General features: G+C 47.9%; 1 long non-coding RNA gene across 1 annotated transcript in view; it reads left to right on the forward strand.

Moving 5' to 3' along the window:
* The window catches only part of LOC144120345 (uncharacterized), a 52820-nt gene extending 36493 nt beyond the window's left edge, over window positions 1-16327 (forward strand). Inside the window, exon 3 of the long non-coding RNA XR_013312435.1 lies at window positions 16144-16327. This is a non-coding gene — a long non-coding RNA (uncharacterized LOC144120345). The remainder of the gene's footprint in view (window positions 1-16143) is intronic.
* Window positions 16328-19316: the final 2989 nt, after the last annotated feature.

The following is a 19316-nucleotide window of genomic DNA, read 5'->3' on the forward strand; positions in this document are numbered from 1 at the left end:
CCAGAAACACGTTCTAGGTGCTTTCTGTACTTGTCCCAGTTGACCACGTTGATAATTTTAGGACCATGCATACGAAAGTCGGCAGCAAACGCAAAAATCGGATAGTGATCACTTCCCATGCCGTCAGGCGCTGTTGACCAACTCACGCGGACGTCAGGTGAATGCAGTAAAACTCTAGTTTGGGCGAGTCGGTTCATGTTGAAAGAAAAACTGGTAATGGCGCTGAGGCTGGAGGCCGGAAGAAATAGGCGCTTCCGTCATTCGCAACACACAGGTCCAAGCTGTCAATAACCTCTACGAGTTTGCGTCCACGAGAATCCGTGTTCCTGTCACCCCAGATGGCATGATGGGCGTTGAAATCACCGCAGATTTTTCTAGGAGCAGGCATTGGTCGCAGAACTGCTGTAGAAACAAATCAAACGCTGCCTTTTTCCGCGGGGACACGTACATTAATGCAATAGAAAGGGTTCGAGAGCCGAGCTGTATTCTCATAGCCGCTACCTCAATGTCATCCATCCGTGCAAAGATCGGCAACGCTTAGAGAAACATGTGGAATTTCCTTTCTTATGTAAAGCACAGCACTTCCTGCAGGAAAGGACTTTATGCTGCAGTTTTTATGGGCGACATATCCAGTCAAACGTCTCCCGCTTGGCAGGCGAGCTTCTGACAGGGCCAATACTGGAACACAAGTCTCTTTCAAGAATAGTTTTAGTTCAGCTAACCGACTTAAAATCCCAGTGCAGTTCCACTGCAATATAAAAGGCACTTTTCTGTGCATATGAGATCCACGAGGTTTAACACCATCCATTTTAGATCGCAAGGAAGTTTGCTGCGAGCGTTGTAATTAGGGACTCAAAAGAAAGCACCAGCTGTAGGAAGTTCTTCAGGTCTCTAGGCGCCATCGCTGGAACACGTGAACGCAGGGCCCTAACCAAAACATGAAGAAGGCCAGACATACCTTGATTTTTGAGCTCCTCATTTTGCGCAACGCACCTCTATTTCTATTACTACATCGACAAAAGATGCCGACGGGGACACACTCTTGGCCACAGTAGCTTGTTTTTTTTGTCACTTGTGCATATGAGGGTCCCCTTTGCCGTGGAGTCTGGCTGTGATCCGGCCGCTCTGGAACATGGACACTTTTTGCTAGAGATCGAACAGCTGACTCGCGCGCACTGGGCTTTGGTGTCTTGCTGGGCTCAGGTCTCTTAGGGACATTGTTGGGCAACGCAACAACATCAGACTCCAACAATGGGAACTCGTCTAATCCTGGGACAGGCGTCTCAGTCGGTTGGGTTTTTGGACCAGCAATAAAGGATATCCGACGGTGCAGAGCGCTCACACGGAAGGGGCAGCCTCCGAAACTCGCTGGATGATCACCACCGCAATTGGCGCAAGCCAAATCTGCCTTGCAGGTTTTAAAGTCGTGGTCGCCTTCGCACCGCTTACAGCGTCGATCGTTTGTGTAAACTTTTGCCACGTGCCCAAACCGTTGGCATCTAAAACACCATGGAGGAGCTTCAGTGAAATCGGCAACTGCGTGTTTTGTGAATCCCAAATCATTTTTTTTCGGGACGCTCTGAGTTGGGACCGAATGTCAACACGATAGAGTTGGTAGGTTTCGCAGCCCATTCTTTTCCTGGAGACTCCACACGACGCACAAGTCGTTTCACGTGCAGTACACCTTGTGGTTTCAGATAATCAAGTAGGTCGCGTTCTGAATACCACTTTGGTACACCCTTAATAACACAGATGTTCTTCATGTAGGAATGGGGCAACCGCACGTTAACTGTGATGCCAAAAATCTGAGAGCTTTGCAGGAGCTTGTCAACCTGCTCTTCCTTCGAGACATCCAGCTGAAGAGCCCCGTGCATGGTGAACCGACTTCGAATCGGAGCTGATCCCAGCAGTGATTGAATGGCCGCGAAAAGTAAGATGGGATTCTCTCTTAAATCAACCCCCTTTTCTGTGGGCTCAACCACTTCCGGGATCCCTACCGTTCGTTGCTTGCGATGACTCACCAACTTGAAGTCCTTGTTGTCCACGTCAGCCATATCGGCCACTGACTCGTCATCGTCCACGATCGTTGACTCATCCCCACTAAGCGATGAGGTCTCGCTGGACGGGTGGTCGTGTGCATGTTCTGGTCGCTCCACAGCCTGGGAAGCCATGGCTGCCTCTTCCGAGCCAGCCTCCTTTGAATGGAGTGGTCCCTTTAGGCTTGCCAGCGCCGGAGCAGCCGTACTCTTCCCATAGGGACAGTACCGCCTTCAAGATGCTGTCGTCCTCGATTATTCAAATACAGCAAGGTAAATTGGCGAAAATTAGGTAAATAAACAGAGCTGAAGCGACAGGAGATCGAACAACGTCTTCGTCTTCTTCCTTTGGCAGTCTGTCCTTCACCTTTACAAGCTGATGGTGCATCTTTCTGACCGGTACATGTGCCGCCTGCACGTGATATTCCAGTCGGACACGTGCCAGGCATTCACTAGTACCAGGGACATATGGCACAGAAGCCCGTTTATTTAGCTGAAGGCGGGCGTCCGGTTGTCCTCGTTTTGACAGCTGACGTTCCACCGCGTCGATGAGCACCTAGGGTATCCACTGTTTCTGAGGTCATCCTGTACCTTTTTCGCGTCCAGGGTCGCATCCTAGGGCTTTGTGCACAGCCTTTCGCACGCTGCAGTAACGTGCTAACGGCCTTCTTATGGCTGACAGGGTGCACTGAGTTGATATTGAGGTAGCGGCCAGTGTGCGTCTCCTTTCGGTATACCCTGAAAGATAGACCCTAGCCTTCCCGTGAAACAAGGACATCGAGGAACGGTAGTTTGCCGTCAAATCTTCTTCTATAGAGAACTGAATGGCTCTTTCCAGGCTGTTAAGTTGGGCCACAAACTTGCTCACCACGCCTTTTTGGATGATGCAAAAGCAGCGATCGATGTAGCAGATAAACACCTTCAGAGAAGGGACAAAGGAGTCCAACGCCCGCTGTTCCAGCTTTTCCATGGTGAGACTGGCAGCCATAACCAAAACTGAGGAGCCCATGGGGGTCCCGTACACCTGCTTGTAAAAATTGCCCATGAAAACGAAGTACGTGCTCTTTAGGCAGAACTTTAGAAGCCTGCGCAGGTCCGGTACGTCTATCGGTGATTTTTCCGGTAAAGTTACATTAGCCTCGAGAGGCGGTGGTGCAAACGCGGACAGCAAGGTGTATCGGGACGCTCGTGAACAGGGACTTAACGTCAAACGACACCATCACCTCATCTTCATCGATTGAGGTGCTGCGGTTCTTCTCGACAAAGTCGAACGAATTGCGGACGTGACTGGGACTCTGACCAACGAGCGGAGAAAGGACCTGGTGCAAGAGCTTCGAAGGGTTATGCAGGGGGGAGCGAGTGTAATCCACGATGGGACGCAAAGGAACGTCTGGCTTGTAGATTTTGGGCAAACCATAGAAAGCGGGTGCGGATCCATTGTGGCTAAGCATTTTGAAGTAGAGTGCTTTATGATTCTGAGGAACGGCCAGAATAACGTCGGACAGCCGCTTTTGAAATTATCTTTCCAGTTTTAGTGTTGAATCCTTCTTGGGGCGGACATAGGTTTCACTGTTTTCCAGAAGATATAGGATCTTCTTTTCATAGTCGGCCTTGTCCAGGAGAACAGTCGCATTGCCTTTATGTGCTGGTAGAATCACAATGTTTCTTTTTGCGGAGAATCTTGATAGCGTCCCGTTCTACACTCGACAACGCAGAGCGGGAAGGTCTGCGATGAACGGCTCCGCACCACTCGGGTGCGGGCCTCTTCGCGGAGAGTGTTTTCGACCTGGCTGACAGCATATTCCAACGCGCACACTATTTTCTTCTTGTCCGGTGCGGGCCCTATGTTGACAATCAAAGCAAGATTCAGCGTATACTTTTCAGCTTGGCTCGGTCTGTACGACCGAGCACAGTTATGCACTGTGGTTCTTAAACCCACCTTAGTTTTGACTGATTCCTCGGAAAGAAGCTTGGTCAGCTTATTGTCGTGGGCGAGCTCGCCTCTCTTGGGATGAAGGTCAGACTTGTGATTCGCATGCAACTGGATGCTGGCGAATACGCTGGGGTAGTGGTGCTCCAGGTGGCACCGGGCACGGAAGGCATCGTTCTCCAAAGCACGAATTTTCTCTTTGCAGTCCAGGATCCTAGCTTGTAGAAGCTGTCGTTCCGCCTTTCCTACCACACTGTGCCCGAAAGGCGTAGACACAGATCTGCTGAGTGGTAAGGAGCGGAAAACTAGGTTACGGGCTTTAGATGTTAGGTTGAAATTAAGATGGTTCCTGAATTACGCGACATGGCAGTTCTTAAGTGCAACCTTGTCGGAATTGAGCATTAGTGTCTTGGCCTCAGATATAACGAACCTCAGTGTACCACCTCAGGTATAACATACTCTACTCCGCTAACGGCAAGTATAACGCACGTTTGGCTACTAACGCGTTCAGTGTACTACTTAGGATGTAACATACTGTACTGTACTAACCTCAAGTATAACACACGTTTGGCTGCTTGCGCATTCAGTGTAATTCTTAGGATACAACATACTGCACTCTGCTAACCTCAAGTATAATGCAAGTTTTGCTGTAGTGTGGAAATCTAGGTCAGTTGGTACATTTTCAGGAGTAAAACCAGTCAAAAAACGGAACACATTGAAGAGACGAGGCGCACACACGACGACTGGACTAGCAACTGTGCTTTATAAAAGAAAAGTCTCCCAGGAAAAGTGGCAAAGTTTGCGCAGCTCAGTTAACAACAATCTACATCTAAAGATAAGCTGTGATCTAACGCCGTTGCGGAAGGAAGCTTAGTTAATTCTGCATGAGGTATACAGAACGACTGCTGATGCAATTATCTCCATTAATACTAATGAGGAACGCTTCGAGGATTTCGCGCTCAACTTTTCCCTTGCCTCTGCCAACAATACTAACATTGGAAAATAGCGGGTAGCAACCGCATTCCCGGCAATGTCGAGGCAAGTTAGCGCCGTCAGTAGGGGACAGAGAGTTGTGGTGTTCTCCTAGTCTGTCATTAATACATCGGCCTGTTTGCCCAATGTACACTTTTTCGCAGGTCTACGGAATTTTGTAAACCACACCTGTGGCACAGTTGACGTAGCGGTTTTCATGCTGCGTCGAACAAACCGGCCGATAAGTCCTGCCACGTGCAACACGTGAGAGCAGGCGTGAAAGCTTGCAGGGAGCTGAAAACACAACATTGACGCTTTGCTTTCCGGCTACCTTTTTGATGGCTTGGGCGACTTTATGCACATAAGGCATGACTTCAAAATTTCTCTTTTCCACTGTCTTTGGTTCAACCCTTTTGGCGTCTCGAACCTTTATCTTTTGCAAGAGCGTTTCGGCCACTGCTTTCAGAAGTTCTGAGACCTCTGTTGGCCAACAACCTGGACAGCCTGTCTCGAAGGGTGAAGAATTGCAAAGGGAATCGCCTCCGGGTGTTTTTCTCTGCAAAAACGCACAAGGCTGACTGCCCTTTGAGAGCCGTAGTGACAAAGGCAGGCACGTGGCAGAAGTTAGTGGGCCAGTATTTGCAGAGACATCTACAGTCTATCACTGTTCAGGACCCTTACTGTGTTGCGAGCGCGGATGCAGTGATTAAAGTTCTGGACAAAGGCATCCCTGGAGCCAACCTTGCGTTTTCCATTGACATTGAGGACTTGTTTCACAGCATACCCCATGGTGATCTATTTGTTGCGGTGCGTGAGTTGATTGAACAGCAGGGTCAAGTCGCCTTTCAAAATGCTTGTGGCGTTTCTGTGGATGCGTTCCTTGAGCTGTTAACGATTTATCTTTCTTCCACAGTTGTTGATTTTAATGATGGCATGTACGTCCAGAAAAAAGGAATTTGTATTGGGGCAAGCGTAGCACCAGTACTGTGCCGTATATTTTGAGCAAAGGTTGACAACACGTTGCAAGGCGTTCTTTTTGACAAATATGTGTGCAGAATTTTTAGATATGTTGATTTCCTGATTCTTTTGAATCTTTCACCCAGTGACTCATTGCATGCGGTTGTAAACCAGATTTTGACAGCTTTTAAAGCTTGCTTGAGTGCCCTCAGTTTTACATATGAACTACCCGCTGTGGGGATTGGGCCTCTCGAGCGATCGGAGTGCGCGCCCGCTGCTGCCGTTTGCTCGTTAGAGACCCCCCGTGGGGTGTCCGCGAGCGGAATGCAGGCGGCCGCGCTGGTTGTCCTCCTTTCCAAGGGAAGCTCTGTTGAAGAACCGCTGTAAATCACCCTCCCTTCCGTTCTTCCCGCTTCAACCTCGCGTCCCCATTGGGTCACTCCCAGTGACAGCTGGGGGGGGGGGGTTGTTTCGGCGAGAGGCCCGAGCGGGAAATTAAAGGAGAGACCGCCACCGACTCGGGCAGCAGAAAGGTGCGCAGATTTCGCCTCCCGGGGGCCCCGGCCTTTGCCGGGGGACCAAGAGCGCGGGTGGTGTAACCTTGTGCACCTAGTATGTACGCTTGAGTCCAGGCCCGAGCCTCCGGAGTCCCATCGCCCGCCTGTGCGGCGCTCACGCGCTTCGAATTCGGGAGGTCCTGATCTGGCTGGTTCTCCGTCATCGCCGGCCATTGCCGGTGACGACGCGCGATGAGCCATCGACGAGCGACCTGCGTCGTCAAGATGTGCTCCGCGCCTTCCCCATCCTCCCTCGTGTTGTGTCGCGCGCGATCTAACCCTCTGGTTGGCCGTGCGGCATGCGATCGCCCTTAGCTGTGCCGTCACGCGCGTATGTAGTCTTTGCTTTGCGCGCGCGGCTCCGCGGGCCCGCTTTCGGGTGCGGCGGCTGGGCTATGGGTTGTGCTGAGGTCTGGGGATTAGTGCAGTGTTGTGTAATGCAGCTTCCTGTGTAATAAACAGTTGTGCTCTATAATAACTGCGCCTTCCTTTTTTCGGAGCGAGTGCGCTGCCGCGCGGCGAACGCTGGTTATGCCCTCATCTTGCTCTGTCCCGAACCCGCGATATGTGGGCGGAGTGCCACTCAACACTTCGGCACGAGTTCGTAGTCAACCCCCACATAATTGGCGCAACAACGTGGGGCAGTTCCTGCCTTTGCAGTTACTGCAGTCAGTTGCAAGCTTGAGGGCCAGTTAAACCAGCTGGTAACGCGCACATGAGACGCCTTCCTATCCTCCGTTGCGGGTAGTTAGGGTATGTCAGTAAAGTCGCGAATTTGTAAATTAGGGTCGATGGTTGCGCGAGAAAGGAACCTTTATTCGATGCCAAAGCAAGATGCATGCAGCCAACCGCCATTTGCGTGCATGCTATCGCGCTGACACCGAAGGGGACTACGTGTAGGAGCAGCCCCGCGCAGCGCCGAGGAGTGGCAGAACAGAGGCTTGGCTTGGTATGACGCTGTGTAAGGGCGGCAAAACTGGCCGGACTCCTTGGGAGCAGCTAGGATTATTTCCAGCCCTAAGAGCGTTTCAGGGCCCAGCGCGGTGACCCCTTTCGCGTTTAGAATTCACAGTAGTCTCAGGGAGACAATGCGTCGGAACGTCGCTGGTACTGCGTCGCGCGCATGAGGCCGTGGAATTCTGTCTCTTGAGAGAGACCTGGCGCCGTAACGCTAGCTCGTATTGCAGCGTGCGCCGAGGGGCCGAAGCCAGACGTAGCTGGCGTCCCCGGGGCTTGCCTTGGTGGGTCATGACGGCTCGTGCTGGAATATCAAGTCCACCCAACAGCATCGCAGCATCTCTTTCTAAATTTACAAAATTCCTTTTCGACCCACGGCTGTTGAGGACGGTCAGTAAGGCAGACGGACCGCAAGAAGGCGCTCGAGCTCGCTTTCGAGGCGCTGAGAGCTGATCCGCAGATTTCTCCCCTAGCGATACCCGCTACCTTTGTTCCGCGGCGAGAGACAGGGTTGAGATGGCGCGAAAGGAACTTTCGTTTCTACGCGCAGTTTTTCTGTTGGCTTGTTCGTGCCCTTTGTAGCGCACGCAGAAGTCGGCTTACACTGCCGACTTGATCGCTTACTGTTGTGAGCGAGATAGGTGATGTTGAGGTCCACTGATTTCACGTTTTGGCAAGCGGGCATGACCTTAGCAAACGACCGCTTTCGGTTGTCTCTTCGGTGCCCCATCAGACGACATTCACCTGTGTGTTTTGTCCCATGCTTGATATCGGACATCTTCGGTTGAGAGCTGAGCTCAGACTTCCACCAGTCTTCGCCACGGCGAGCCCGTTCCGCGGCGTTCCCGGAACGAGCTACTTCGCTGAGCCTTCAGCCCGATATGTGATTGGAAGTATGCATGTTACGTTTCTGTATAGTACTGGCAATGTTTCAAACTGTATTTTCGCGTTAAATGTTTCCCGTCTTTATAATATGAGTTTTGAAGTGCTTTGTTTTCTCGCCTATGTACAGTGTAGTATTGTAGATAATGAAACGTATCTCGGTTCGCTTCAGAAGAGGACCTTCTTTGTCTCATTGTGGCGCGAAGGGTCGTGTGAGGGGTTTCCTTTTTTTTTCCCGGAATGCCCGGGAGGGTCTGTTGCTGTGGGGGTGAAAAGCTTTCTTTTCCTCCGTGCGTGAGCCAGTGCCCTTCCACTGTGCCCGGTCGCCGCATGGCTGCTATCGTTTACGCTTCTCGTTCGCCAAGTGTGTCTCCAGATGTCGGAGAGGCTGTGTGCGCGGGTACGAATCCGTTGAGCGGGGGCCATGTGGGAAGAGAAAGTAAAAAAGAGCATGCAGAGTAGTAGCTGAGGGGCATGCCTGTTAGCCATGTTTCGGAATGTATGTGTGCTCGCAGGAATACGCGGGAAGTCAGTGTCCACGTTGCTCGAGATCCTCCTCACCCTTGGCCATTGTAGCGCCGTCGGGCGCGCGCCTGCTTGGGTGGAGAAAAGTGCGTTTGTTTGTGAATACTTTTTCTTGTTCAGTGGCTTTAGTGCCTTCAGGGACCTTGCAGTGGACAAGGGCTGCGGCATTGGAATGTTTATTTTTCTTCACGCCTGTCGCTGAACCATGGTGCTTTGACTGTTTCGGAGTGCGCCAGAGCTCCGTGATAACCGGTGCGTGCCAAGAGACAATGGGGCCTTGGCTGCGGACCTCGACGAACAGCACTGGGCTGCCCATAGCGCCGCCTTGCTATGGACACCATCTTCACAGCCTCGGGTTCGTGGCGAGCTTCGCGGCGAAAACTGGACGACGGTGAGCTGGTTCCGGTGATAGGTGGTTGCTGCTCATCATGACCGACTCCCGATTCCATCGGAGATATCGCGGCTCCGGCGGTTAGTTGTGCCGAACTTTTGCCGGCGCTCTCGAGCGCGTTCGGAGCCGTTGTGGCAGCGCGGAAGCGTGAACTCAGTTTTTGAGCAGAAGTAAGATTACATTGTTGCATATTCGTGCTGTGTATAGCTTCGAGTGGTCCCATTTTGTAATCGCTATGCCGCGAATGCTTTTGTGAACTTCTTGTGCAGTGCCGCATCTTAGTGATTTATAGTAGTAGCGTCCGTGGGAATGCTGTGTAAGTGTGTTTAAGGGCTGGAGGCATGGCGAAAGGCTAGTAGCTCATTGATGCTAGCGCAGGCAGTTTTGTGCTGTGTGTAGTGACCGTAGCTCTGCATTCAGAGCGACGGGAGCATTTAAGAAGAGGGGGATGTGGGGATTGGGCCTCTTGAGCGATCGGAGTGCGCGCCCGCTGCTGCCGTTTGCTCGTTAGAGACCCCCCGTGGGGTGTCCGCGAGCGGAATGCAGGCGGCCGCGCTGGTTGCCCTCCTTTCCAAGGGAAGCTCTGTTGAAGAACCGCTGTAAATCACCCTCCCTTCCGTTCTTCCCGCTTCAACCTCGCGTCCCCATTGGGTCACTCTCAGTGACAGCTGGGGGGGGGGGGGGGTTGTTTCGGTGAGAGGCCCGAGCGGGAAATTAAAGGAGAGACCGCCACCGACTCGGGCAGCAGAAAGGTGCGTAGATTTCGCCTCCCGGGGGCCCCGGCCTTTGCCGGGGGACCAAGAGCGCGGGTGGTGTAACCTTGCGCACCTAGTATGTACGTTTGAGTCCAGGCCCGAGCCTCCGGAGTCCCATCTCCCGCCTGTGCGGCGCTCACGTGCTCCTGCTTCGGGAGGGCGTGATCTGGCTGGTTCTCCGACATCGCCGGCCATTGCCGGTGACGACGCGCGATGAGCCATCGACGAGCGACCTGTGTCGTCTAGATGTGCTCCGCGCATTCCCCATCCTCCCTCGTGTTGTGTCGCGCGCGATCTAACCCTCTGGTTGTATGTGCGGCAAGCGATCACGCTTAGCTGTGCCGTCACGCGCGTATGTAGTCTTTGCTTTGCGCGCGTGGCTCCGCGGGCCCGCTTTCGGGTGCGGCGGCTGGGCAATGTGTTGTGCTGAGGTCTGGATATTAGTGCAGTGTTGTGTAATGCAGCTTCCGGTGTAAGAAACACTTGTGCTCTATAATAACTGCGCCTTCCTTCCTTCGGAGCGAGAGCGCAGCCGCGCGGCGAACGCTGGTTATGCCCTCATCTTGCTCTGTCCCGAACCCGCGATATGTGGGCGGAGTGCCACTCAACACTTCGGCACGGGTTCGTAGTCAAACCCCACGCCGCTAACCTCTCGATTAGATTTCTAGAACTTCAATTAACATTTCGTGACGATGGCCATGTTTGCTGGTGCTTCATGCCTAGAACTAAGAAGTCCTTATTAACATACTCGTCAGCTTATTCCAAGATTGTCAAGAGAGGAATTGCTACGAACTGCTTCCGTAATGCACTGCAAAAGAGTTGCCACCAGAGCATGAAGACTAGCTTCGATATCCAGTATGAACTTTTGGAGGCGGCCGGTATTCCAAAAGAACTTCTGAGGGCAGTGGCCGAAACGCTCTTGCAAAAGATAAAGGTTCGAGACGTCAAAAGGGTTGACCCAAAGACAGTGGAAAAGAGAAATGTTGAAGTCATGCGCCTTATATGCATAAAGTCGCCCACACCATGAAAAAGTTCACCGGAAAGCTGGGCGTCAATGTTGTGTTTTCAGCTCCCTGCAAGCTTTCACGCCTGTGCTCACATGTTGCACGTGGCAGGACTTATCGCCGGTTTGTTAGACGCAGCATGAAAACCGCTACATCAACTGTGCCATAGGTGTGGTTTACAAAATTCCCTTGACCTGCGAAGAAGTGTACATTGGGCAAACAGGCCGAAGTATTAATGACAGGCTAACAGAACACCACAACGCTCTGTCCCCTACCGACGGCGCTAACTTGCCTCGACATTGCCGGGAAAACGGTTGCTACCCGCTATTTTCCAATGTTAGTATTTTCGGCAGAGGCAAGAGAAAAGTTAAGCGCGAAATCCTCTAAGCGTTCCTCATGCAGAAGGAACTATGCTTCCTTCCGCAACGGCGTTACATGACAGCTTACCTTTAGATGTAGATTGTTGTTAACTGAGCTGCGTAAACATTGACACTTTTCCTGGGAGACTGTTCTCTTCTGTAAAGCACAGTTGCTAGTCCAGTCGTCGTGTGTGTTCCTCGTCTCTTCGCTGTGTTCCGTCTTTTGACTGCTTTTTCTCCTGAACAAGTTTTCCTGCTAACGCATTCAGTGTATTACTTAGGATATAACATACTGTACTATGCTAACCTCAAGTATAACGCACAATTGGGTGCTAACGCAGTGAACTGCTTAGGATATAACGTACTGTACTGTGCTAACCTCAATAAAACACACGTTTGGCTGCGACCGCATTCAGTGTACTACTTAGGGTATAACATACTGTACTGTGCTAACCTCAAGTATAACACACTTTTGGCTGCTAAGGCATTCAGTGTACTACTTAGGATATAACATACTGTATTGTGCTTACATCAAGTACAACACAGGTTTGGCTGCTAATGCATTCAGTGTAATACTTTGGATATAACATAGTGTTATGTGCTAACCTCAAGTATAACACACATTTGGCTCCTAAAGCACTCAGTGCACTACTTAGGATATATCATACTGCACTATGCTAACCTAAAAAATAATGCACGTTTTCCTGCCAACGCATTCAGTGTGCTACTTAGGATATAACATACTGTACGGTGCTAACCTCAACTATAACACACGTTTGGCTGCTAGCGCATTCAGTGTACTACTTAGGATGTAATGTACTTTACTGTGCTAACCTCAAGTATAACACATTAGGCTGCTAACGCATTCAGTGTACTAATTAGGATATAACATACTATACTGTGCTAACCTCAAATATAACACACGTTTGGCTGCTAACGCATTCAGTGTTTTACTTAGGATATAACGTTCTGTACAGTGCTTACCTCGAGTATAATGCACGCTTGGCTGCTAACGCATTCATTGTGCTACTTGGGATTTAACATACTGTACTATGCTAAACTCAGGTATAGCACACGTTCGGCTGCTAACGCATTCAGTGTTTTACTTAGGATATAACGTTCTGTACAGTGCTAACCTCGAGTATAATGCACGTTTGGCTGCTAACGCATTCATTGTACTACTTAGGATATAACATACTGTACTATGCTAAACTCAGGTATAGCACATGTTTGCCTGCTAAATCATTCAGTGCACTGCTTAGGATATAACATGCTGTACTGTGCTAACCTCAAATATAACGCACGTTTGGCTGCTAATGCATTCAGTGTAATACTTTGGATATAACATAGTGTTATGTGCTAACCTCAAGTATAACACACAATTGGCTGCTAATGCATTCAGTGTGCTATTTAGGATATAACAATGTACGGTGCTGACATCAAGTATAACGCACGTTTGGCTACTAACGCATTCAGTCTAATACTTAGGATATAACATCCTGTACTGTGCTAACCTCAAGTATAACACACGTTTGGCTGCTAACACATTCAGTGTAGTACTTAGGACCTAACATACTTTACTGTTGTAACCTCAAGTATAGCACACGTTTGGCTGCTAACGCATTCAGTGTACTACTTAGGATATAACGTGCTGTACGGTGCTAACCTTAAGTATAAGGCACCTTTGTGTGCAAATGCATTCCGTGTACTACTTAGGATATTACATACTGTACAGTGCTAACGTCAAGTATAACACACGTTTGCCTGCTAAATCATTCAATGTACTACTTAGGATATAGCATGCTTTAAGGTGCTAACCTCAAGTATAAGGCAAATTTGACTGCTAACGCATTCAGCGAAGTACATAGGATATAACGTACTGTACTGTGCTCACCACAAATATAACACGCGTTTGGCTGCTAATGCATTCAGTGCACTACTTAGGATATAACATTCTGTACTGTGCTCCCCTCAAGTATAACGCACGTTTGGCTGCTGATGTATGCAGTGTAATACTTCGGATAATATATACTGTACTTTGCTAACGTCAAGTATAACGCACGTTTGCCTGCTAAATCATTCAGTGTACTACTTAGGATATAACATACTGTTGTATGCTAACCTCAAGTATAATGCATGTTTTCCTGCTAACGCATTCAGTGTACTACATAGGATATAACATACTGCACTGTGCTATCATCAAGTATAGGACTATTTGGCTGCTAATGCATTCAGGGTACTTCTTAGGATATAACATACTATACTGTGCTATCCTCATATATAACACATGTTTGGCTGCTAAAGCATTCGGTGTTTTACTTAGGATATAACGTTCTGTACAGTGCTAACCTCGAGTATAATGCACGCTTGGCTGCTAACGCATTCAATGTACTACTTAGGATATAACATACTGTACTATGCTAAACTCAGGTATAGCACACGTTTGGCTGCTAATGCATTCAGTGTACTACTTAGGATATAACATACTGTACAGTGCTAACCTCAAGTATAGCTCACGTTTGGCTGCTAATGCATTCAGTGTACTACTTAGGATATAACATACTGTACGGTGCTAACCTCAAGTATAAGGCACGTTTGGCTGCTAACGCATTCAGTGAACTACTTAGGATATAACTTACTCTACTGTGGTAATCTCAAATATAACACACGTTTGGCTGCTAATGCATTCAGTGTATTACTTATTATATAACATACTGTACCGTGCTAACCTCAAGTATAACGCACGTTTGGCTGCTAATGCATTCAGTTTACTACTTAGGATATAACATAGTGTACTGTGCTAACCTCAAGTATAACACACGTTTGGCTGCTAATGTATTCAGTGTACTATTTAGGATATAACATAATCTACGGTGCTAACGTCAAGTATAACTCACGTTTGGCTACTAATGCATTCAGTGTACTACTTTGGATATAACATACTGTACTGTGCTAACCTAAATTATTACGCACGTTTGGCGGCTAATGCATTCAGTGTACTACTTAGGATATTACATACTGTACTGTGCTAACGTCAAGTATAACACACGTTTGCCTGCTAAATCATTCAGTGTACTACTTAGAATATATCATACGCTACGGTGGTAACCTCAATTATAACGCACGTGTGGCTGCTAACGCATTCTAACGATCCACCGGGACTTGCCCAAGAGTTTTTCTTCTCCCTCTTGGCCCTGGTGTGAATCGATAGTATATTTTCTTAAAGCGCGATTCCACAACCGGCCCAGCTTTCTGTCTTTGTTGAAACGGCCAGCTGAAGCAGCAAGTCATGGCGCGTCGGTAGCACACGGTGGGAGGGAGGAGGAGGGTGCTGCTCGCGATGTCACCAGTACATTAATCGCATTGGGACCGATCAGGCATTTTTATTCGTTGCAGTCAGCGGGTCGCATCCTTAAGATTTAATGTGCTGAAACAGCTGGAACAACGCAGCATAACCGGGCATAGTAACCTTAACTGTAGTTACAAAATTTGCCTTTCGCTCATATTTATGGTTCAACTATTGGCTGAATGCGCATAATGCGTTCCTTTTCATGTTGGAGCTGCCCGTACACTGCAGTTATGAGACGTCTCCCAGCTCAGCACGTACTCTATTGGCTGAATCGAGTTTGAGTGCTCGAGCGCTTCGCAGTTCGGCTCGATGGTATTGCAGCTATCGATGACGGTATCAACCCATAACTAGGGCTAGAATTTCCGTTTTTATTTTTTTGAAATGCAGCCACTTTTCTTTGGTGTCACAGAGCGTGGTCTCATTTTTCACGATATTGTTTGCTAAAGGTGGATTACCGTTGTGTTTTGGGCGATATAATGTGCATTCAGGTGCAGTCAAGAGTCAATGTCTTGAATTTTTGTCAGGCCGAGCATTCAGTTCACCTTTCAAATGCAGAAGTAGTGCTGCCGCCAAGAAAAAGTTAATAAAGGTAAATGATAGAATTGTTGCAGAAATGTGATGTGGAGTTTGGCTTTTGAAAGGAAGGTTGCCGTAATACGGCTGGGCTTTTGTGCGGGAGCGTGGAAATACGTGGGATCTGCGTGTTTACCATAGTGATGGAACTGCCACTTAACCTTTCCGGTAGCTTTAATGGGGAATTTCTTTCTTAGTAATTAAGCATTAATTTTAGCGCGCTTACATTATATGCTTTGACGTGCTTAAACAAGTACTAAACTGCCATTAATAGGCGCTGACACGGAACAGCGCTGCCGTACTTGACTTTCGGCGAAGAGGTGGAGCTTCCCGTCTGGAAAAGCGTGAAAGGTAGTGGATCGGCGCCTCAAAATGCATATATGTGGTATTTAATACCATAGTAAACCCTCTCACCAGGCCACCGGATTCCGAAAATTTTCTCTCTGCTGTCAGGGCTTAAATCCTACTCGAGAGCCAGTCAGTTGCGGCAGACACGTCAAAAATACTGGCCTGTTCAGGTTTAAACCGAATTTCAAAGATTAAATTCCGCGTACTTTGAGCGGTATGTTTTGGTTAAAATCGAAAAAAGTACAACCTCTAGCTATCCATAGCACTTTGCGTAGCAAGAAAACGCGACTGTCATGAAATTGGTCGCTTCGGCGATCACGCTGCTTTGCATGATTGAGTGGCCTTTCATCTTATTTAGCACAAAAAGAATGACCAAGTAAAAGATGAAGACGAACACTGGCGCTTCTTATTTTCCTTTCTTTTGGGCTAAATACGATCGCTGTTATGTCAGAACACATCGCTCCACAGTTAAGTCTTTTAGAGCGGCCTTTTGTTTGTTGTTGCTAACCTTGGTATTATCTATGCGCTTTCTCTTTCTGTCGGCGCAGAATGGGGACCCGATTCATTGGAGAGCGTACGTTGTCCAGTGATGACGATGACAGTAGACCACCGTGCAGCATCTACTGCATGGGTGCCACCACGGGTCTGGTGTTCTTTGTGGCGGCAGGAATCGGCATCGCCTACTTCATAATCAGAAACCTAAGTGAGTTCGAGCTGATGTGGCTCCTGTGAATGTGGCGGATTTTGATTAACACTTTACTATCCGAATTCTGTGCGTCACTGGTATATTTTATGGCTTGAATCGTGAGGAAGCCTCTTTAGGCAGAAAAGGAAGTCACGAAAATCACCATCGTTTTTGCATGAGATAAAAGACTTGCCTCAGTTGTCGTTCATCTTGGTATTTTACGCAGTGTTACATAAAACTTGTCATCCTGTGCTACATGGCCATAAATGTGCACGTAGAGCTCGGGAGCGTGCCAGCTTTGAGAGGATCGCTATCGTGTAACTAGTACCAAAAACAACATTGTGCCGGAATTTGTTACGTTTTCCTTTAAAGTGGCGTCTATTTCGTCAGTAAAGTTCAAGGGTTAGCAAGGAACAGTTTAAAACTATAAATTGCTAAAATATCGACAAATACTGAAGAAAAAAAGTACATAAGATTTTACTCAAAAATGGAAGGTGATCTGCGGCGTGCGTTATGCATTTACTCTTTCATTTCGTTGTCCTCTTTTGTTTACTTCTTTCTTCCTCAGCATTCGTTTAATTTTCTTCCAGGAAATATTTATCTGAAAAACTCTCTGTGCCCCCCAGTTCTTGGCCAATCCCCCTATGTGGGCATGTGCCATTGCATCAGGGTGATAATAATAATAATGGTGCAAACGTAGAGTGGCGCACATGTTAAAACCTTCACATTTGAAAGGGACAATAAGCCTTTTGAAATACGTGAAGCAAAGTAAGAATTCGTTTACAAGAGTAGCAAAGAAAATAAAGGACATTAAGATGGCATAAGCACCGCCTTCTATAAGCAACCTTCTACAACAAAACAATTAACACTCGGCCCTCAGTCCTCAGCGGCTACAGAGCAACTGACCAACGTGCCGGTGATACCTGTTACGCAGCAGAGGGTGGTAAGGATCTCTGGCTCCGGACAGGCCGCCATTGGAATCTGTACCTGGCAACGGTTAACGGTAGAACCTTCTCCAGTGAGGCTAGACTAGCAGTGCTGTTCGAGCAAATAGCGGGTATTAAATGGAATGTCATAGGGCTTAATGAGGTTAAGAAAACTTCTTGTTGGGCTAGTTTGTAACTGATCATTGTACTTTAGAGGCGCCAAAACCACGCACACATACTCACAAACTGTCCATTTCTCTTATCTCGTGCGTGTGTGTGTGTGGTTTTGGCTCCTACAAAGTGCAATGATTAGTAAGGTTTGTAGGAATTAAAGGTGAGGTGCATGCAGTACTTAAGGGCGGGGACGTACTGTGCTATCGTGGATTAGCGGACAGACGAAAACTAGATGTAGCAATCCTCATCTATCAGAATATACCTCGCAGCATAGAGGAGTTCTGTAGTATTAACGAGAGGGTGGCAGCTATCGTAATTAGGCTTAATATGAGTTACAAGCTGGAGATGGTGCAGGAGTATGCGTCTGCATCGAGCAGTGATGCCCAGATGATTGAAAGCTTTTATGAAGACGTGGAATCGGCAATGAACAAACTATTGCAGCTGATATTATCTCTATGGACGATAACCTACGTTTCAGCGACGCACTAGCTAACTTTATATATTCAGGAGAAAGTTGAATTTGTGTTGCAATATTGTTCACTGCATTTTAATTATGTTTTGTTTTTTCTTATCTAACCCATTCCCCTTTCTCATGCATCTGGCCCTAAGGGTACAATAAATAAAACAAAATAATAAAAAACAGTATATTGTACTAACGGGCCACTTTAATGAGAAAGAAGGCAAGAAGCAGGCTGGCGACCAGGCGGTAGACGACTATGGGATAGGCTCTAGGAATAGCAGGGGAAAGTTATTAGTATAGTTCGGAGATAGAAATAATTTACGGATCATGAATACCTTCTGGAAACGAGAGAACAGGAAGTGGACCTGGAAGAGCCCCAATGGTGACACTAAAAAGAAAATGAACTTCATACTATGCGCTCACCCTGGTATTGTGCAGGATGTGGAGTTCCTCGGAAAAGTGCGTTGTAGCGACCACAGAAGGATGAGGTCTCGAAATAGATTAGACTTCGAGAGGGAACGGAAGAAGCTAGTGAAGCGGAAGTCCATTAAAAGTTAGCGGTGAGAGGAAAAGTGTAGCAAATCAGGATATCGCTGCAGAACAGATGTTCGGCTCTAAAGAAGACAATCTTATGTTCAAACAATGAACAATAAATCACAGTTATCATCGCCGAGCGTGCCGTAGAAGTAGGTGTTCGGATGGTTCGACAGAATAACGGCAAGTTATCTCAGGAGACGAAAAATCTGACTAAGAAACGCCAAACCAAGAAAGCGTTTCACCCTAGGCACAGAATAGAACTGGCGGAGCTATCAAAGTTAATAAGTAAGCTCAGAGTAGCCGACGTAATGAAGTTTAAGATGCAGAAAATTGAGCATGCTTTTAAGAAAGGAGGTTGCCTAAAAGCAATGAAGAGTAAACTAAACATTGGTAAAAAACAGATATATGTGATAAGAGGCAAAGTGGAAAATGCCATTAGTAATATGAATTAGATAGTTAAAGTAGCCGAAGAGTTCTGCCAAAATCTCTACAGGAGCCAAAGCAATCATAACGTCAATGAGAGAGGCAGTAGGGCATGCAATGCCTCGTCCCGCCAGTAACGAAAGAGGAAGTAAAGAAAGCCTTAGAAGCAATGAAAAGTTGAAAAGCAGGAGATGAGGATCAGAAAAGGTAGCAGCAGATCACCTGAAGGACGGAGGATTGATTGCGCTAGGAAAACTCTCCTCTCTGTATACGCAATGCCTTATGAACTCGAGCGCACCAGAAGCTTGGAAGAACACTATTATTATCTTATTACATAAGAAAGCAGATGTCAAGGGCTTAAAAAATTACAGACCGATTAGCTTACTGTCCGTTACCTGCAAGGTATTTACTAAAGGAATCGCAAAGAGAATCAGGAAAACTCTAGACCTCAGTCACGCAGGCTTGCGTAGAGAATACTCGACAATAGGCTATTGTAATGCTATCAGTCGGGTGATA

Source organism: Amblyomma americanum, chromosome 2, assembly GCF_052857255.1.
Source record: "Amblyomma americanum isolate KBUSLIRL-KWMA chromosome 2, ASM5285725v1, whole genome shotgun sequence".
Classification (NCBI taxonomy): Eukaryota; Metazoa; Arthropoda; class Arachnida; order Ixodida; family Ixodidae; genus Amblyomma; species Amblyomma americanum.